The following is a 17,046-nucleotide window of genomic DNA, read 5'->3' as shown; positions in this document are numbered from 1 at the left end:
GCAGGCCTGGGGAAAGCATGCAGACCCCACACAGACAGCGGCCCTGGCTGGAAAGTGATGTTTTTTTGTTTTTTTGTTTTTGTTTTGTTTTGTTTTTATCTAATTCACATTCTAGTGAAAAAACGCTGGATGAAACAATGTTATTCAAAGTCCTGCTGTACCTATTACCTATTTAGACTTTGAATTCTGTAGGCACCTGTCAAAGTATAAATAAAATACATGGTTATATTAGGGCTTAATAAACTTTTAGCTTTACTTTTTCAAGACATTGTTTAAACTTTTATGAAAATCATGTTATGGCACAATGCAATTTTTTCTCAAACAAAGCAAAGTATATATTTTTTGGAAATATCATAGCTCTAAAGATTAAACCTCCATGACATAAATAAAGCAATTTGATAGTAAGAGAATGCTTAGAGAATTTTTTATTGAATTTCCGACCTAAGCAACCTACTATTTAATCTTTCAGAGTTAAATTTAACATTTAACAGATTACTTCAACACCTTTATTTAACAGACATACTTTGCCTAGCAACATGGACATTTAATCTGTTTGTTTTGTTAACAGAAGTTATGTGCAACACATCTGAATAAACAAAGATATTTTAAGTTTGTGAGATTTGTTTCAAAATTTCCTCTTAATTAAATCTGTTTATTTGCTTTAAAGCTAATATTTCTGATTTTATATTTTCCTTTTTCAAAGAGAGATTTATAGAGTGATTTCTATGCTCAAAAATACTGATGAGTTTAAAACACAGTATTTCATTTTCTCCAGCAAATCTGAAGTAGAAAATGTTTTCTCTTTTAAAAAGCATTTAACTTGTGGGATATTCTTTTCACATATCCTCTGTTTATAAATATTTACCAAATAAATGAAGAATAAATACTTTGTTTTTCAAATAAACATATTCTGTTTTCATAATATTTATATAAATGACCAATAAATGCAAATAATAATAATAGCAATGCCAGAAAGAGATGGAATAAACAACTTTGATGATTTCAGTCACTAATTCCAAGTTGAGAACTTGATAATGCAGCAAATAATATCCTCATATGGTCTGCATAACAGTTTATTTTAATAACATCTGCAATAGTTTATTTTACAAAGTACAAAGTGCTTCTATGTAATGGCGGGAGACAATTTTTAGGTAGACTGATAATGGGGATGAATTGCCAAGGAGACAAAAACCTCTTCCTTTCACCATTTACATGCATACAATATTTCTGCACTCTAGATCCTCAACAAGTCAGATTACGTGTAATCAAAAAATGCCAGGTTTTCAAAATAGTACCCCAACGTGGAGCATTCTGTAAACAACATAAGGACAAAGACCAAGTGGCTTTCTTTCTAATTTTAATATTATCCTTGATACCAAAGATTCTTTTTGTTCATGAATTAAAGTGAGGTGCGGATGGATAGGAGAATAACACAGGGTTAAAATAGTGATAATAAAAAATGTCCTTATTTTGTTTGTGAAATAGTTTATTTTAATAATACTTCTGGATAAATGGTGTGGTGTTTGGCTGCAAATGTCAGTTAATATTTGAAGAAGCCCAATCAGAAACTCCAGAGAGTAGGAGTGTTAAATAGCATAAAGTTTGCTTTCAGCAGAAATTAACACTGTCAGGCATGATTACTTTTCACCCATGGAATGAAATAAAAGTCCAGCAAGCATGGAGGTTTTAAGACCATCATTTGTAGCCTTCTACATTCAGAGTCCCTGCATCCCTCCAATCGATGGAGGTCCAATCGTCAGATTCATTTATAAGTATGGCCTCTCTGGCCACTAGACAGTAGTCATGCCTACCTTCCTGCACTTTCTGTGCAAGGGATTAGTTGGAATGCCTGAGGCACAGAATGGAATTTCCCTATACTTCAGTGTCTGACTGTGTTTGTGCCCACTTATTAACATATTATAGTAACACATTTTTGGTATGGCAGAATTAGATTGAGGGCTCTCTCTCATTGTAATTTATCACTTGGTAACAAGGTTATGGGAAAAAGGACTGCATAGATGCCAAATTGCTTAACCCTAAAAATGATGAATATTTAAAAAAAGGTCTTGACATTTGCTAAATGACTAAATTGCCTAGGAGAAAGATAGCTGAGAATTAAAAAGTAACATTTCTGTTAGTTCTGCTGACATAGACTTTCCAATTGACTGGTGAAAATGATTATTAACAGTTAACAACAGAATCTTCTAATGAATACATAGATAATTGATTTGATTGCTCTATATGTGTACAGCTGTCTTTCTATATTTCTTCATCTGTTATTTTATGGGGTGAAGTAATCAATGATTATAATTCAGTCATCAAGCATGCATTGTGTTGCTAGTGTGTGCTGAAGAGTATGCTAGAAAATGTAATTAACATGTGAGTCCTTCTCAAAAAAAAAAAAGATGTGAGTCCTGTCTTAAGGGCATTTATAAGATGGCAAATGAGACAAGCAAAGTGGCAGGTAATACGTAATATAAAACCAGGAAAAGACCAATTATGATGTTTTGAAGAAAGCATTGTAGGGAAGCAAAGTGCACAGTGTTCTCTAATCCCCCACACTGGAGAATCGTAAAAGTTTTCACAGTAAAGCTATATGAATGGATGAGTAAGAGTTTTCTAAGCAAAGAGGGATTAAAGAAAGGTCCTCCAAATAACAGAAATAGCATAGCTCCCTAATAAGAACTCTTAATTCGGAGATGATAGGAAGCTCAAAGTTGCTATAATATGGGAGAGAAAGATGTGAGAAGGAAAAGGGGACACGCTAGAAATACAAGAGGACTTCAAAAAGTTTGTAGAAAAATTGAATTAAAACATAAAAATATAAGCTTTACTTCTCAACATAAGCTTCATCAAGTTCAAGACGTGTGAATTTGTAAGTGATGATGCCAGCCATGTAGTCCTTACCTAAGGAACTGAGGGTCCTGGGAATTTCACCATGTCAATGCAGTCCTTTTACATTTTTAACTGAAGTAAAATTGATGCCACTTACAGGCTATTTTAAGATTAGGAAACAAAAAGAAGTCACAAGGAGCCACATCACAACTGTAAGATAAATGCCTAACAATTTCCCATCAAAATGCTCTTAAAATCGCCTTTGTTTGATGAGAGGAATGAGCAGGAGCATTGTTGTGGTAAAGGACTCTCTTGGCCAGACACGGTGGCTCATGCCTGTAATCTCAGCACTTTGGGAGGCCGAGGTGGGTGAATCACCTGAAATCAGGAGTTCCAGACCATCCTGGCCAACATGGTGAAACTCGTCTCTACAAAAATACAAAAATTAGCCAGGCATGGTGGCACACGCCTGTAATCCCAGCTAATCAGGAGGGTGAGGCAGGAGAATGGCTTGAACCTGGGATGCAGGGGTTGCAGTGAGCGGAAATGGGGTGATTATACTCCAGCCTGGGTGACAGAGTGAGACTCGATCTCAAAAAAACCAAACAAACAAGCAAAAAACTCGCTAGTGAAGCTTTCCCAATTTTTCTGCTAAAGGTTTGGCTAACTTTCTCGCAACACTCTCATAATAAGCAGATGTTATCATTCTTGGTCCTTCAGAAAGTTGACAAGCAAAATGTCTTGAGCAACCCTCAAAAAATCCCTCAAAAAACTTGCCTGGATCTTTGCTCTTGACTGGTCCACTTTTGCTTTCACAGGACCACTTCCACCTCTTAATGTTGCAGGACTCTTCCTGAGTTTAGCTAAAGATGGGCTCCTTGTCCCACGGCCACGAAAGTTTAGGCTCGCAGGCGGTGTGAAGAGCTTGAAAAGCAGGGTTTTACTAGGTGAAAAGGAAGAACAGGGGGAAACAAAAGGACAGAGTCCCTGCTAGAGTGCTTCCTGCCTCGCAGTTGGAATCCCACGTCCCACATATGATTGCAGCTCCTTTCTGCTGCAATCGGCAGGAACTTCTATGGTTCCACCCCAGTGTGCATACTCTTCCCAGTGTGGAAGTCAGTTGGAGTTTTGCCAGGGATCCCTCCCACGTGGCTGTCTCATTCCCCACTCTAACGAAGTACATCTAATTGGCCACTAGAATAAGGATAAGGATGAAGACTGATCTTAACTGCTTCTTGCTGACAGTAGACAGTGTTTTGGAGAAACGGCAGCCAGAGCTCCCTCAGAGGTCTGTCTAAGGGTTCCCAGCAGAAGAGGCCATTGTCAGAGTCTCCAGTTGCATGACCATTGGAGTTTGATGGCCTGAAGGCAAGAACAGACAAACCGCGTTATTAGGAAACGTGTCAAAACATGTGTCAAACGGGAAAGGGTAATGGCAGCTCAAAAATCCTGAGGCCTTTTACCAGTTTGCACAGGGAAAGGGAGGCCAAAACCCGACAGGCAAAATAACTTTACTCTTTTGCTGGCATGTTGGGCTTCTGGATTCCCTTCCCCTGAGCCCAATCTTTTTTTTTTTCTTTTTTTCTTTCCTTTTTTCTTTTCTTTTCTTTCTTTTTTTTTTTTTTTTGAGATGGAGTCTCGCCCTGTCACCCAGGCTGGAGTGCAATGGTGCGATCTTGGCTCACTGCTACCTCCAACTCCTGGGTGCAAGCGATTCTTCTGCTTCAGCCTCCTGAATAGCTGGGATTACAAGCATGTACCACCATGATCAGCTAATTTTTGTATCTTTAGTAGAGACGGGGTTTTACCATGTTGGCCAGGCTGGTCTTGAACTCCTGACCTCGTGATCCACCTGCCTCGGCCTCCCAAAGTGCTGGGATTACAGGCGTGAGCCACCATGCCCAGCCCCTCTGAACCCAATCTTAAACCAACCAGTTTAAGGTTTGGGAAATTAGTTCTTTCCAGTTTGAAGGATACATCTGAGTGGAGTAACCTGTAGTATGGAGACACAATTACCTATCAGTGAAGAGAGGACAGGAGGAGAGAGGACAGGAGGAGAGAGGAAAAAGAAGGTGTTTTTCAAAGGAGCTCCAGGGGCTCAGGATGCATTTGAAATGGGTGGAGACTGAAGATGAATGGCTACCCATCTAGAAAGAGGAGAGCAGGCATCCCAGTTTCTCGTTTCTTCCTAGTAGATACCCTGGGAATGTGAGGGAGAGAAGGAAGAGTGTCCTCTTTCCCTCTTCCATCCTTCCATCCTCGAGTTCCAGTGACCTTGGCATGTCCCCCCTTGAGTGTCAAAGTGGCTTACACCGATGAATCAGGGAGGTATGGGGGTAGGAATCATCTGCTCTTACCCATGTACGCCCTATCTCCCCTGTTGTCAGTAGCCTTGAATTCCCTAGAACTCATTTATGCCATGGATACTAGCATGGCATTTATCCCTAAAACAGGAAGCTTGGGCTTGGCTTAATTGGCAGGAATTAGCCATGTTCACCTGTGCTGTGCCTTTTAACTTCTGTTGTCTGCCTCTGGATCCCTTTAATCCAGCTTTCCTTCCTAGGGCTTTTACCTGAAGCTTGGAATTGAGTTTGGGACAAAAATGTGTCTCGGGGGGTTGCATGGACTCCTTATCATAAGGCAAATGCTAAGGTGAAACTGTTGAATTGAGTCCTCCTCCAAAACGGGAAGATGTCTTGTGACACACCCAGATAACCGGTGGCTATAGTCATGCTTGCTAGGATTTGGGTACATGGTGCTTGGCTTTGGTTAGCTCCCTTGGTCTTACTTTCCCAAAAGGAAACCTCTGAGTGATGGGCATCCTATTTATTCCCATCACCTGGCAGGATTCACAGGATAATTACTCAGAACTAGACTATCGATCAAAATTTTTTACATTACCCACCCCTCTTGTTTTTTCTGGACTGCAGCTGGAAATTGCTGGTTGGTTCACAGGAACAAGCAGGGTTAGTCTAAGATGTAGGCAAAAACATAAAAATAAAAACAACTGATGAAGTTTTGAAACATAATTTCTCTCTCTCCAGTCCTCATTTTTGTAAAAAAAAAAAAAAAAAAAAAAAAATGATAGGACTGAATTGTTTGTAAAAGAGACTTTAGTCTTATACTTGGCCTAATTATTTGCATAAAGTACAGCAAGAATAATTATTTCTACATAGGCCTTTTGGATTGGCTTTTATGGAAGTTTGTTCCACAAGGAGTCTTAGATAAGACCTTTTAAAGCCAAGCCTGGCCATGGGTTTGTATCCTCAAATACCTGTGAGGTGGGTGATCCTTTCCTCTTAAAGTCCCAAGATAAACTTTAAGATCCTGGACCTGTTAGAAAGTGACATTCTTTACTCACCATAGGTCAGAAATCCTGTACAGGGACTGTGTAGGTAAGGGTATGAGGCCAGTCTCCCCACTGGGCTTTTATTGGCTCTGCAAGTTGAGCTTGGTTTCCTAAAGGGAAGCATAGCCTTCCAGTCAAGGCCTTGGTAAACTAACCATTTTTTCCAACTGTGTCCTGTTGCAAAAGAAAAATGGATTCTTACTGCAATTATGCAAACAACTATATTGCCATAAGTTAAGAATACTCACAAATAGTTCCCAAATTCTAGAGGAACCAGGCAGAGAGAAACAAACATACTCCAAATTTTGATTACAGGAGTATACCTTGCTTAATTATTAAAAGCTGTAAATAGTTCAAAATAGTTTCCTTGACTCCGAAAAACAAAACAAGGATCAGCAATATTCTGAGCAAAAGTCAAAAAGTTTGCTTCAGCTTTCTGGGTTCAGTCCATTTAGTTAACTCTTGTTTTGCTTGCAATTCATGAACATTTTAGCTCTTTATGAGTCCTGTACATTTTCCTTTATTCCAATATTACAATCTCTAAGGTTATCAAAAACCTGATTGTCCCATATACAATCAGAAATTGTATTTAAGAGCACCTGTCAGAGTCCTATAGCTCATTATAAACCATCTTTTGAAAAGGATTAAAACTAAGAAAACAATTGTCCATAAATAGCAAAATGTCCAGCATAGTTACAGTTAGAAACATGATTGACAAAGAAGTTTGGTTATCTCCATGGTTAACAATAACTTAACAACCTTAAGAAAACCTTGTTGTGTTTTTATTTTAATGCTCAATTTACAGAAAAACTACATAATGCCTTTTTGAATTTAGTCAATATGTTCACACAGAGAACCTCTTCTTCAAGATTAATCTCCACAATCCTCCTACCACTAGTTTGAACCTTCAGGTTTATCTTATCTAGTTTAAAATAATTGTTTAACCCTAGGCGAAAATTTACATTTCCATGCCTTCTTATAACCTTTTACAAAAAAAAAAAAAAAAGAAAAGAAAACACATTTTACTGTTCTTACACACCTTGCATGTAAATCTAATTTCAGTAGTTTTAACTACACATTGTAATGGTAACTGCTAGCAATTGTTAACTTTAAGGTAAAACCTGGTAAGTTGCTTTAATTGTATGCTAACTGCGGCCAAAATTTGCCTTCTTAATTAAGGGTGTGGTTAGTTCCATATGTCCCCAGGTCTTACCAATTGTGAAGTCAAATAGCTTTCAAAACCCAAAAAGCAGTTTTTAACCTTAAAACATTTAGTAAATCTTGCATCTGACCTGCATTATTCATCCCACCTATTTACATTTTAATGACATTTGCCTTTTACCAATAATTTTTAAGGTTGTTTTTATTTCTTAAATATTAAAGTCATGTGAACTGATAGGTACAAAAGCTTTTGTCTTCCCTTAAAAATATTTAATCCAAGTAGTTGTTTTTCTTTAGGCCGAATTAATTAGAGTCCTTTTTACAACATCACACACACACACAGACAGGCAGGAGAAAACCCAGTTTCCTGGTGGGGTTCTTTAGGAGACAGGTCTAGGAAAACATGCAGATATCAAACCAGAAAGGAACCTATTCTCTAAGGCAGGATTGCTAAACAAAACCTTGTCACCAGAGTTACAAGCCATGCCCCCAGGATGTAAACAAGATGGCCTGATTTCACAAACAAAACTTTGCAGAAAATATAAACAGTGATAGTTAGGGGTGCCTGTTCTAGTAAAGCATTTTCTAAAAGGAAAGATCGTTAAAAGTTACCTGCTGATGGGGTAAGGAAAAGGATTCCTGAGAGAAGAACCTATTATTCTTATGCAACTGGTTCTTACACCAGGGAAAAAAGTTTAATTACTATCAGATGAAGCTGAAACCCTTGGCAGGGAAAGAGGGAGGATGCAGTGGCGCATGGCTGGGAACCAGCTAGCCAGCTGTGCAGGACCCTTGGGCCATGCGTCCCAACCCCACCAGGGAGGAGGAAGTGGTGAGCAGCTGCTCACCAGTCCATCTCAAAAAAGGAAAGAAAAGGGCATGAAAAGGCCCCCAGCTTCTGGGAGTGATGGGGGGTTTGAGTGTAGTTTCCCATAAGATCAGAAGTCTGAGGATGAAAAGGGTTAGAAACCACAGTGAGGAGTTTTGTGTCCCCATTTCACTCACCACTTCTTGAGCCTCATGTTGGGTGCCAAAAATGTTACAGAACTTTTCCTTAGTTCAGCTAAAGACGGGGTCCTTGTTCCACAGCCATGAAAATTTAGGCTTGCAGACAGTTTGAAGGATGAGTAAAGCAGGGTTTTATTGGGTGAAAAGGAATACAAGGGGGAAACAGGGACTCTCCAAAAGGACAGAGTCCCTGCTATAGTGCTTCCTGCCTTGCAGTTTGAATCTCTGGTTTTGCACAGGAAGAGGAGGGCCAGGCTCCTCCCTGCTGCAAATGGCACGGACTTCTGTGGCTGCATCCCATGTGCACTCTTCCCAGTGTCCAAGTCAGTTGGACTTTTGTCAGGGATCTCCTCCCACCTGGCTGTCACATTACTTACCATTGCTTTGAGGGTGCTTTGTTTTCAGGATCATACTGGTAAAGTCAGCAGGGGTTTTATCTCCAGTTACAATTCTTTGAAAAAATGCTTCAGAATCTTGATCTCACTTGTTTAAAATTTCCATTGAAAGCTCTGCTCTTGTCTGCAGTTGATCTGGGCAGAATGGTTTTGTCACCATCGAGTGGAAAGTTTCCTCACCTTTAATTTTTCCATAAAAATTGTGTAAGCTGAACACATTGAGATGTTGATGGTGTTGGCTATTGTTTCTGCTGTTAATCATTTGTTCTCTTCATTTAGGACACTAATGAGGTTAATTTTTGTCCTCAAAAATTGATGTGGATAGTCTGCTGCTATGGGCTTCATCTTCAACATCATCTCATCTCTTCTTAAAATGAGTTATCTATTTGTAAGCTGCTGATTTCTTTGGGGCTTTGTCCCTATTAACTTTTCATAAAACATCAATGATTTCACCATTCCTCCACCCAAGCTTCACCATAAATTTGATGATTTTTTTTTGCTTCAATTTTAGCAAAATTCATGCTGCTCTGATAAGGTCTCTTTTCAAACTGATGTCTTATCCTTCTTAATGCCTCAAACTACATCCTGTTCATACATGTTATAACAAGTTAGTGCAAATTTTGGTGCAAAAAAGTTGAAATTTATGCATGGATATTTCATAATAAGCATCTTCCATATACTTTTTGAAGACCCCTCCTGTAAGCACTCATTCCTCAGTATCTATGGGAGATTGCTTCCAGGACACACCATGAAATTACCTCCCCTCTGAGATCATGATACTAAAATCCACAGATGCTCAAGTCTTTTATATAAAATGGTGTAGTCTTTGCATGTAACCTATGCATATCCTCTTGTATACTTTAAATCATTTCTAGATTACTTATAATACCTAATATAACATTGATGTTATGTAAATAGTTGTTTTACAGTATTGTTTAGAAAATAATGATAAGAAAAATAGTCTGTGCATGTTCAGTGTAGATGCAACTATCCTTTTTTTCCCAAATATTTTTATCCACTCTTGGTTGAATCCATAGATGCAGAACCCATGGAAACAGAAGGGCAACTAAATGTTAGAATCTGATCATGTGAAGCTTTGGTCACCAAAGAAATGAATGTAAGCAACCTAAGTTCTCACTGTTGCATGAATATATAAAGAAAATATGATATATACGTGCAATGGAAATTATTCAGCCTTGAAAAATAAGCATATTCTGCCATTTGTGACAACATAGATGAACCTGGAGGACATTGTGCCAAATGAAATAAGGGAGACACAAAAGGATAAATACTACATGATACCACTTACGTGATAAATCTAAAATAGTCAATCTCATAGAAATAGAGTGAAATGGTGTTTGCCAGTGGCAGAGGAGAGAGGGACACGAGGAGATATTAGTTAGATGATACAGTTTCTTATTATATGAGATAAATAGGACCTAGAGATCTCCAGTACAGCATAGTGGCTATAGTTAATAGTACTGTTTTGTATACTTAAAAACTTGCTATGAGGGTCATTCTTTATATCAACTGTCCTTATCATTAAATAATAATAAGAGGGTGAGAGGCAACTTTTGGAGGTAATGGATAGGTTTATAATATAGATTGTGGCAACGGTTCCATGGGTGTACACTCATCTCCATGCTCACTGAGGTCTACAGATTAAAAATGTACAGCTTTGTGTATGTCAATCATATCTGAAGGAAGTGGTTTACAGAAAAAGAAATAAACAGATACTTTATCTTATCGTGACAGTAAATAATAGTTTTTTAAAAAATGGATAACATAATCAAATCCATAGTTATGGTGACGTGGAGAATGGTTTCAACAGGATTGAGAGTAATGGCAGAGAGATAAATGAGGAGAATTTTGACAAAAAGAGCCCCCTTTGTTTTTTTTAATTAAGTACCAAAGATTTCTTCTAAAATTCCTGGGTTTTTTAAAGTACAGCAACTAAAACCAACCAGAAACCTAGTTGCATAAAGATAGTGCTGGGAATCATGCTGAGACTGATACTATAGACAAAAGACCTTCAAAATTTAAGGAAAGGTATCATAAATAAGCAAAGTAAAGAAATAAATTAATTTGAAGTTATCTTTCCATTTTCCAAGGCAAAGGAAAATGCAAGAGGAAGGCAAAATCTTAGTATCCTTGGAAGTGCTATTAGCCTTAGAACCTGCCTTTAAGTGTAAAAATTAACTTGGCCTTTTGCATGGATGTACATAGGGCCCTTTGATGCATGTTCTCTATATGCCCTATGACAAGAGCTTTGGGTGTCTCTATGTCTCTGATATATATTCACTTTGAATGTCACAGTCACATATGCTCTTTCCATAACCTCCCTTTTAAATCTATGTAGGCATAAAAGCTGCTTAAAGCACCAATCCATAAAGTAACTGTCAAATACTTTAAAAACACAAAATAGAAAACCACTGTTTGAGGTTTTATAGTTCTGTACCTTGCTGTGACCTACACTGACTTGCCATTTAATGTTAATAATAGTTCATAAACCAGCATTTCTTTAAAAGCATGAGAAGATGACTTTGATGTGTGCTTTCCTTGAAGAGCCATAATTTGCAGCGGTTTAATGACCACAGCGAATTCCAGTGTTCTGTGACCCTTTAATTTGGGCTGGAAACTAAAGTGACTTATTTCCCACTGTCTGTCTGCCATACTCTCAAAGGTCATCGTGAATTTTTTATTTAGTTATCTTTATTTTAGTGTCAATTAGAGCAGAATTCAGTTCTCTTCGATTTCTCTTTTGTATTTTGATGTTTAATTTCTTTAGATGGCTATTTAATAGATCAGTATTTGTTTTATATCACTTTATATGTGAAATTATTTATAATACATTATTAAAATAGTTTAAATATAACCTCTGAACTCATAGTTAAAAAATTAGTACTTTTTACAACAGATTCATCTTGAGCAAAAGTATATAAAAAATGAGAACAAGAAAGAAAAGGATGCAGAAAGAAACTTGATGCGGGCAAAAATCCCAGACAAATCAGTATTCTCAATTTCTAAGACAGGAAATAAGAAAGCTGACAGCAATTATCAAACTTCTTGCTTTTCCCCCAGACATTAGAACACACCCACCTCAGTGCTAGGTCTCTGAAATAACGAAACTCCTAGAAGCACAGAGTAGGTTTTGTAGATGGTTTTGAATAGCAGAAAAGTTTTGCTGCAATATCTGATACAGAAAAAATGTCAGATACAAAGTCCATACAGAATGAATCAGCCTTAAAATTGTCCATAGTGAGATGACAGGACACTCATATAGCAGTGGGAAGAGCAGAAATTTATAATTTGACCACCACCAAGTGATTTGCTATGAATCTTTGATCTAGTTGCTTTCTTTCTTACTCTCCCGTATTCTTAGTTACAATAAGGGTGTAACACCTATCCCACTTTTTTTTTTTTTTGAGATGGAGTCTTGCTTTATTGCCAAGGCTGGAGTGTGCAGTGGCGCAACCTTGGCTCACCACAACCTCCACCTCCAGGGTTCAAGCAATTCTCCTGCCTCAGCCTCCTGAGTAGCTTGGATTACAAGCACTCAATACAATACAAAATTTGTGTATTTTTAGTGGAGACAGGATTTCCTCACGTTGGCCAGGCTGGTCTCAAACTCCTGACCTCAAGTGATCTGCCCATCTCGGCCTCCCATAATGTGTCCCATCTTTTTCCATTATGTATTTAAAGTTTCTTAAAGAGAACATATAAAATGTAAGTGAAGAAGCATGGCTTGAACATGATGTTTTACATATTTTGCACTGCCTTCATTTCACCAAAATAATAATAATAAGTTTTTTGAAGTGCCAAAATTAAAATGATAGTATGTATACAAAAATAAATGAAATGGAATTTAGTTTCCAGCAGTAGGGTGACATTTCTATTCAAAGAAACCCTTGAAGTATAGAACACTTACTGAACAAAACTGCTGACAAAATATTTTTAAAATATTTCAAAACATAAGGTTAGATTAGTGCCATAGTCAAATAAATCTTCTGCAACATAGAAAAAAATAGGAGAAGAATGGATCTAGAGAAGATTTTATTCACCATCCTAGATTCTTGATGTTTCCCTGGAACATCTAAACAGTCATAATTGCCTAGAGCTTGAGCTTTGTATTAGCCTGTTCAGGCTGCCATAACAAAATACCAGAGACTGGGTGGCTTAAAAAAGAGAATTTTATTTCTCACAGTCTTGGAAGGCAGAAGTCCAAGATCGAGGTCCTGGTGGGGTTGGTTTCTGGTGAGGCTTCCCTTATTGGCTTATAGACAGCATCTTCTTGCTATGTCATCCAATGGTCTTCCCTTTGTGCACATGTGCAAAGAAACAGATTAGGATCTCTGGTATCTCTTCCTCTTTAAAAGGATATCAATCCCATTGCATTAGGACTTATGATCTCATTTAATCTTAATTACCTCTTTGAAGGCCTACTGATCTCCAAATACACTCACATTGGGGGTTTCAACACATGAGTTTGAGGGGGACCCAATTCAGTCCATAACAGCTTTTCATGGGTCATTTAAGGGGATCAGAAGAAAAAGCCTAGGGTAAGTCCAAATTTAAATCTTTGATCCATGAACCAGTACATAAAGCAGGATAACAAAAGGTGACAAACTTAGGGGATAAACTAGGAAAAATCCACTTTTTGGCAGAAGATTACGAGGATATTGCAAACCATCAGCATTGGCTCTGGAGAGAGACTTAAAAATAATTTTTCCCCAAGAACCCTTAAACACAAGCCCAACTTTTTTTTAATTTTTTTTTTGTTATACTTTAAGTTTTACGGTACATGTGCACAATGTGCAGGTTAGTTACATATGTATACATGTGCCATGCTGGTGTGCTGCACCCAGTAACTCGTCATTTAGCATTAGGTATATCTCCTAAAGCTATCCCTCCCCCCTCCCCCCACCCCACAACAGTCCCCAGAGTGTAATGTTCCCCTTCCTGTGTCCATGTGTTCTCATTGTTCAATTCCCACCTATGAGTGAGAATATGCGGTGTTTGGTTTTTTGTTCTTGCGATAGTTTACTGAGAATGATGATTTCCAATTTCATCCATGTCCCTACAAAGGACGTGAACTCATCATTTTTTATGGCTGCATAGTATTCCATGGTGTATATGTGCCACATTTTCTTAATCCAGTCTATCATTGTTGGACATTTGGGTTGGTTCTAAGTCTTTGCTATTGTGAATAATGCCACAATAAACATATGTGTGCATGTGTCTTTATAGCAGCATGATTTATAGTCCTTTGGGTATATATACCCAGTAATGGGATGGCTGGGTCAAATGGTATTTCTATTCTAGATCACTGAGGAATCGCCACACTGACTTCCACAATGGTTGAACTAGTTTACAGTCCCACCAACAGTGTAAAAGTGTTCCTATTTCTCCACATCCTCTCCAGCGCCTGTAGTTTCCTGACTTTTTAATGATTGCCATTCTAACTGGTGTGAGATGGTATCTCATTGTGGTTTTGATTTGCATTTCTCTGATGGCCAGTGATGGTGAGCATTTTTTCATGTTTTTTGGCTGCATAAATGTCTTCTTTTGAGAAGTGTCTGTTCATGTCTTTCGCCCACTTTTTGATGGGGTTGTTTGTTTTTTTCTTGTAAATTTGTTTGAATTCATTGTAGATTCTGGCTATTAGCCCTTTGTCAGATGAGTAGGTTGCAAAAATTTTCTCCCATTTTGTAGGTTGCCTGTTCACTCTGATGGTAGTTTCTTTTGCTGTGCAGAAGCTCTTTAGTTTAATTAGATCCCATTTGTCAATTTTGGCTTTTGTTGCCATCGCTTTTGGTGTTTTAGACATGAAGTCCTTGCCCATGCCTATGTCCTGAATGGTAATGCCTAGGTTTTCTTCTAGGGTTTTTATGGTTTTAGGTCTAACGTTTAAGTCTTTAATCCATCTTGAATTAATTTTTGTATAAGGTGTAAGGAAGGGATCCAGTTTCAGCTTTCTACATATGGCTAGCCAGTTTTCCCAGCACCATTTATTAAATAGGGAATCCTTTCCCCATTTCTTGTTTTTGTCAGGTTTGTCAAAGATCAGATAGTTGTAGATATGCGGCGTTATTTCTGAGGGCTCTGTTCTGTTCCATTGATCTATATCTCTGTTTTGGTACCAGTACCATGCTGTTTTGGTTACTGTAGCCTTGTAGTATAGTTTGAAGTCAGGTAGCATGATGCCTCCAGCTTTACTTTAATTAGGAGAAAAAATTCTTACTAGCCTTATGGCTGAAAAAAACAAAAGCCACCTCCATGATCACCACCAGCAAAAACATAGCCAAAAATGTGTACCTGGGCATCTGGAAAAAGCAAATAAAATTACTCTTTGATAAAACTGTAATTTAAACATAGATTTCAAATAGTCATCCAGAGTTTTACAATATTTAAAGGCACATTAGCTCAAAATCAGAAACCACAAAACACTAAACAGAAAATATACCTTGAAATATTAGGAAAAATAACAAACATTATAACTTAACCCTCAAAATATAGCAGATTTTGTAATTAATAATTTTGTATCACACAAATAATATAAAATAATGTTTATGATGTTAAAACATTACATTGGAAAATTAAATAAATAAGAAAAGAACAGAAAACTGCAAAATTTGACCATAAATATTTGAATGAAACCTATGTAATTTTGGGAATAAAATATAAAACAGTTGCAATTTGATACTGAATGAAGATATTTAGTAGTAGATTCAAAGAGGCCAAGGAGAGAATTCGTAAAGTAGAAGATCAAGCTGAAGGAATAACCCAGAATGTGTCACAAATAGAAATTATGGAAAAAGGGGGAGTTAAGAAACACAGAGGAGAGAGTAAGAAAGTCTAATACTCAATCAAAGGAACAGTAAAAGAGCATGAATAAAATGGGTGTGAGCTGTACTTTGTGATTACCCCAGGTTCTTTCTTCTGATCCCTTAGTGTCTAAAGGAATAGTGGCTAAGAACTTTTGAGAACTGATAAAAGACATGAGTTCTTAGACACAAAATTCAATAAATCTCTCCCCAAATTAAAATGATTGATAGATAAACACCTACATGCATTTGGTAAAAATATAGATCACTAGAATATACTTAAATATGACCAAAACAAAAAGGAAGTAGGACGATGATTAGGCCAATAGATGATTTCTCAAAGCAAAAACTGGCCGGAGGGTGGGGGTGGGGGAGAAAGCAAATCTGTACAGAAAACTATGGGAACTTAATAAATATCTACCTATATATAATAAATTCAATGAAACTAGATAGAAAAAATCTTTATGTGCAAATTAATGGTAAACAACAAAAAGCAGCAGAAATGTCATGGGAAAGCTCAAAGGGGTAGCAAGGGAGCAGACACAATCACAACAACAAAAGAACTGGGAATTCTGAGTTATCCTATTGAGAAAATCACAAAACATCCGAAAAAACGACCCCCAACCCGCCCCCACGAAAAAAAAGTCTCCCTCTCTCAATACCATTTGAGATCTGGAAACAATGAGGATAGGAAGAAGCCTTAGGACATTGGGGAAAACAAAACATGGAAAGTACACAGAGGACAAGGTGACAGATAAAAGACCATCTGTTCTAACAGAGAAGAACTTGCCTTGGAATACACAGGCAATATCTGTAAGGTGCAGTAGTCAAAGATAAAAACAATTGGTAGAAGCACCCCCTGAAGCAACATAAGACTGTAGAATCAGAGGAAATCTGCCCACAAAAGGCAACAATATTAAAGTAATTGTTAATCACTTTATCAATGGAAGAGGTATCCCTTGAGCAGAGGAACCAGGAAAGAACTTGCTATGGGTTAAACTGTACCACACTCTCCCCAATCCTTGCCTAACTATTCTGAAGTCATAACTGCCCAGAAATGTGAATCTGACCTTATTTTTAAAAAGAGTCTTGCAGATGTCATCAAGTTAAGATGAGGTCATACTGAATTAGAATGCTCCTGAAATCCAATCTGACTAGTCTCCATATAAGAGGGAATTTTGAACATAGAGACAGAGTCAAGCAGTAGAAAAGGCCACATGTGAAGATGGAGGCAGAGATGGGAGTGATACATACACTGGCCAAGGAATGCCACAGATTAATGGCAACTATCAGAATAGAAGAGGCAGGGAAGAATTCCTCCCCTAGAACACTCAGAGAGAAGATGGCACTGCTGACACCTTGACTTCTGACTTTTAGCCTCTAGAACTGTGAGACAACACATTTCTGCTGTTTGAGGCCACCAAGTTTGCGGTACTTTGTTATGACAGCCCTAGGAGACAAGTACAGTGCTTTA

At 37.7% G+C, this 17,046-nt stretch overlaps 1 long non-coding RNA gene across 2 annotated transcripts in view; it reads left to right on the top strand.

Moving 5' to 3' along the window:
* The window catches only part of LOC107975419 (uncharacterized), a 122,602-nt gene that overhangs the window by 65,764 nt on the left and 39,792 nt on the right, over window positions 1-17,046 (top strand). For both annotated transcript variants that reach the window (XR_008548711.2, XR_001718948.4), the window contains exon 5: window positions 9,786-9,865. This is a non-coding gene — a long non-coding RNA (uncharacterized LOC107975419). The remainder of the gene's footprint in view (window positions 1-9,785; window positions 9,866-17,046) is intronic.

The sequence above is a fragment of the Pan troglodytes genome, chromosome 5 (genome assembly GCF_028858775.2).
Source record: "Pan troglodytes isolate AG18354 chromosome 5, NHGRI_mPanTro3-v2.0_pri, whole genome shotgun sequence".
In the NCBI taxonomy this organism is placed as follows: Eukaryota; Metazoa; Chordata; class Mammalia; order Primates; family Hominidae; genus Pan; species Pan troglodytes.
This window is presented reverse-complemented; position numbering and strand designations above follow the sequence as displayed.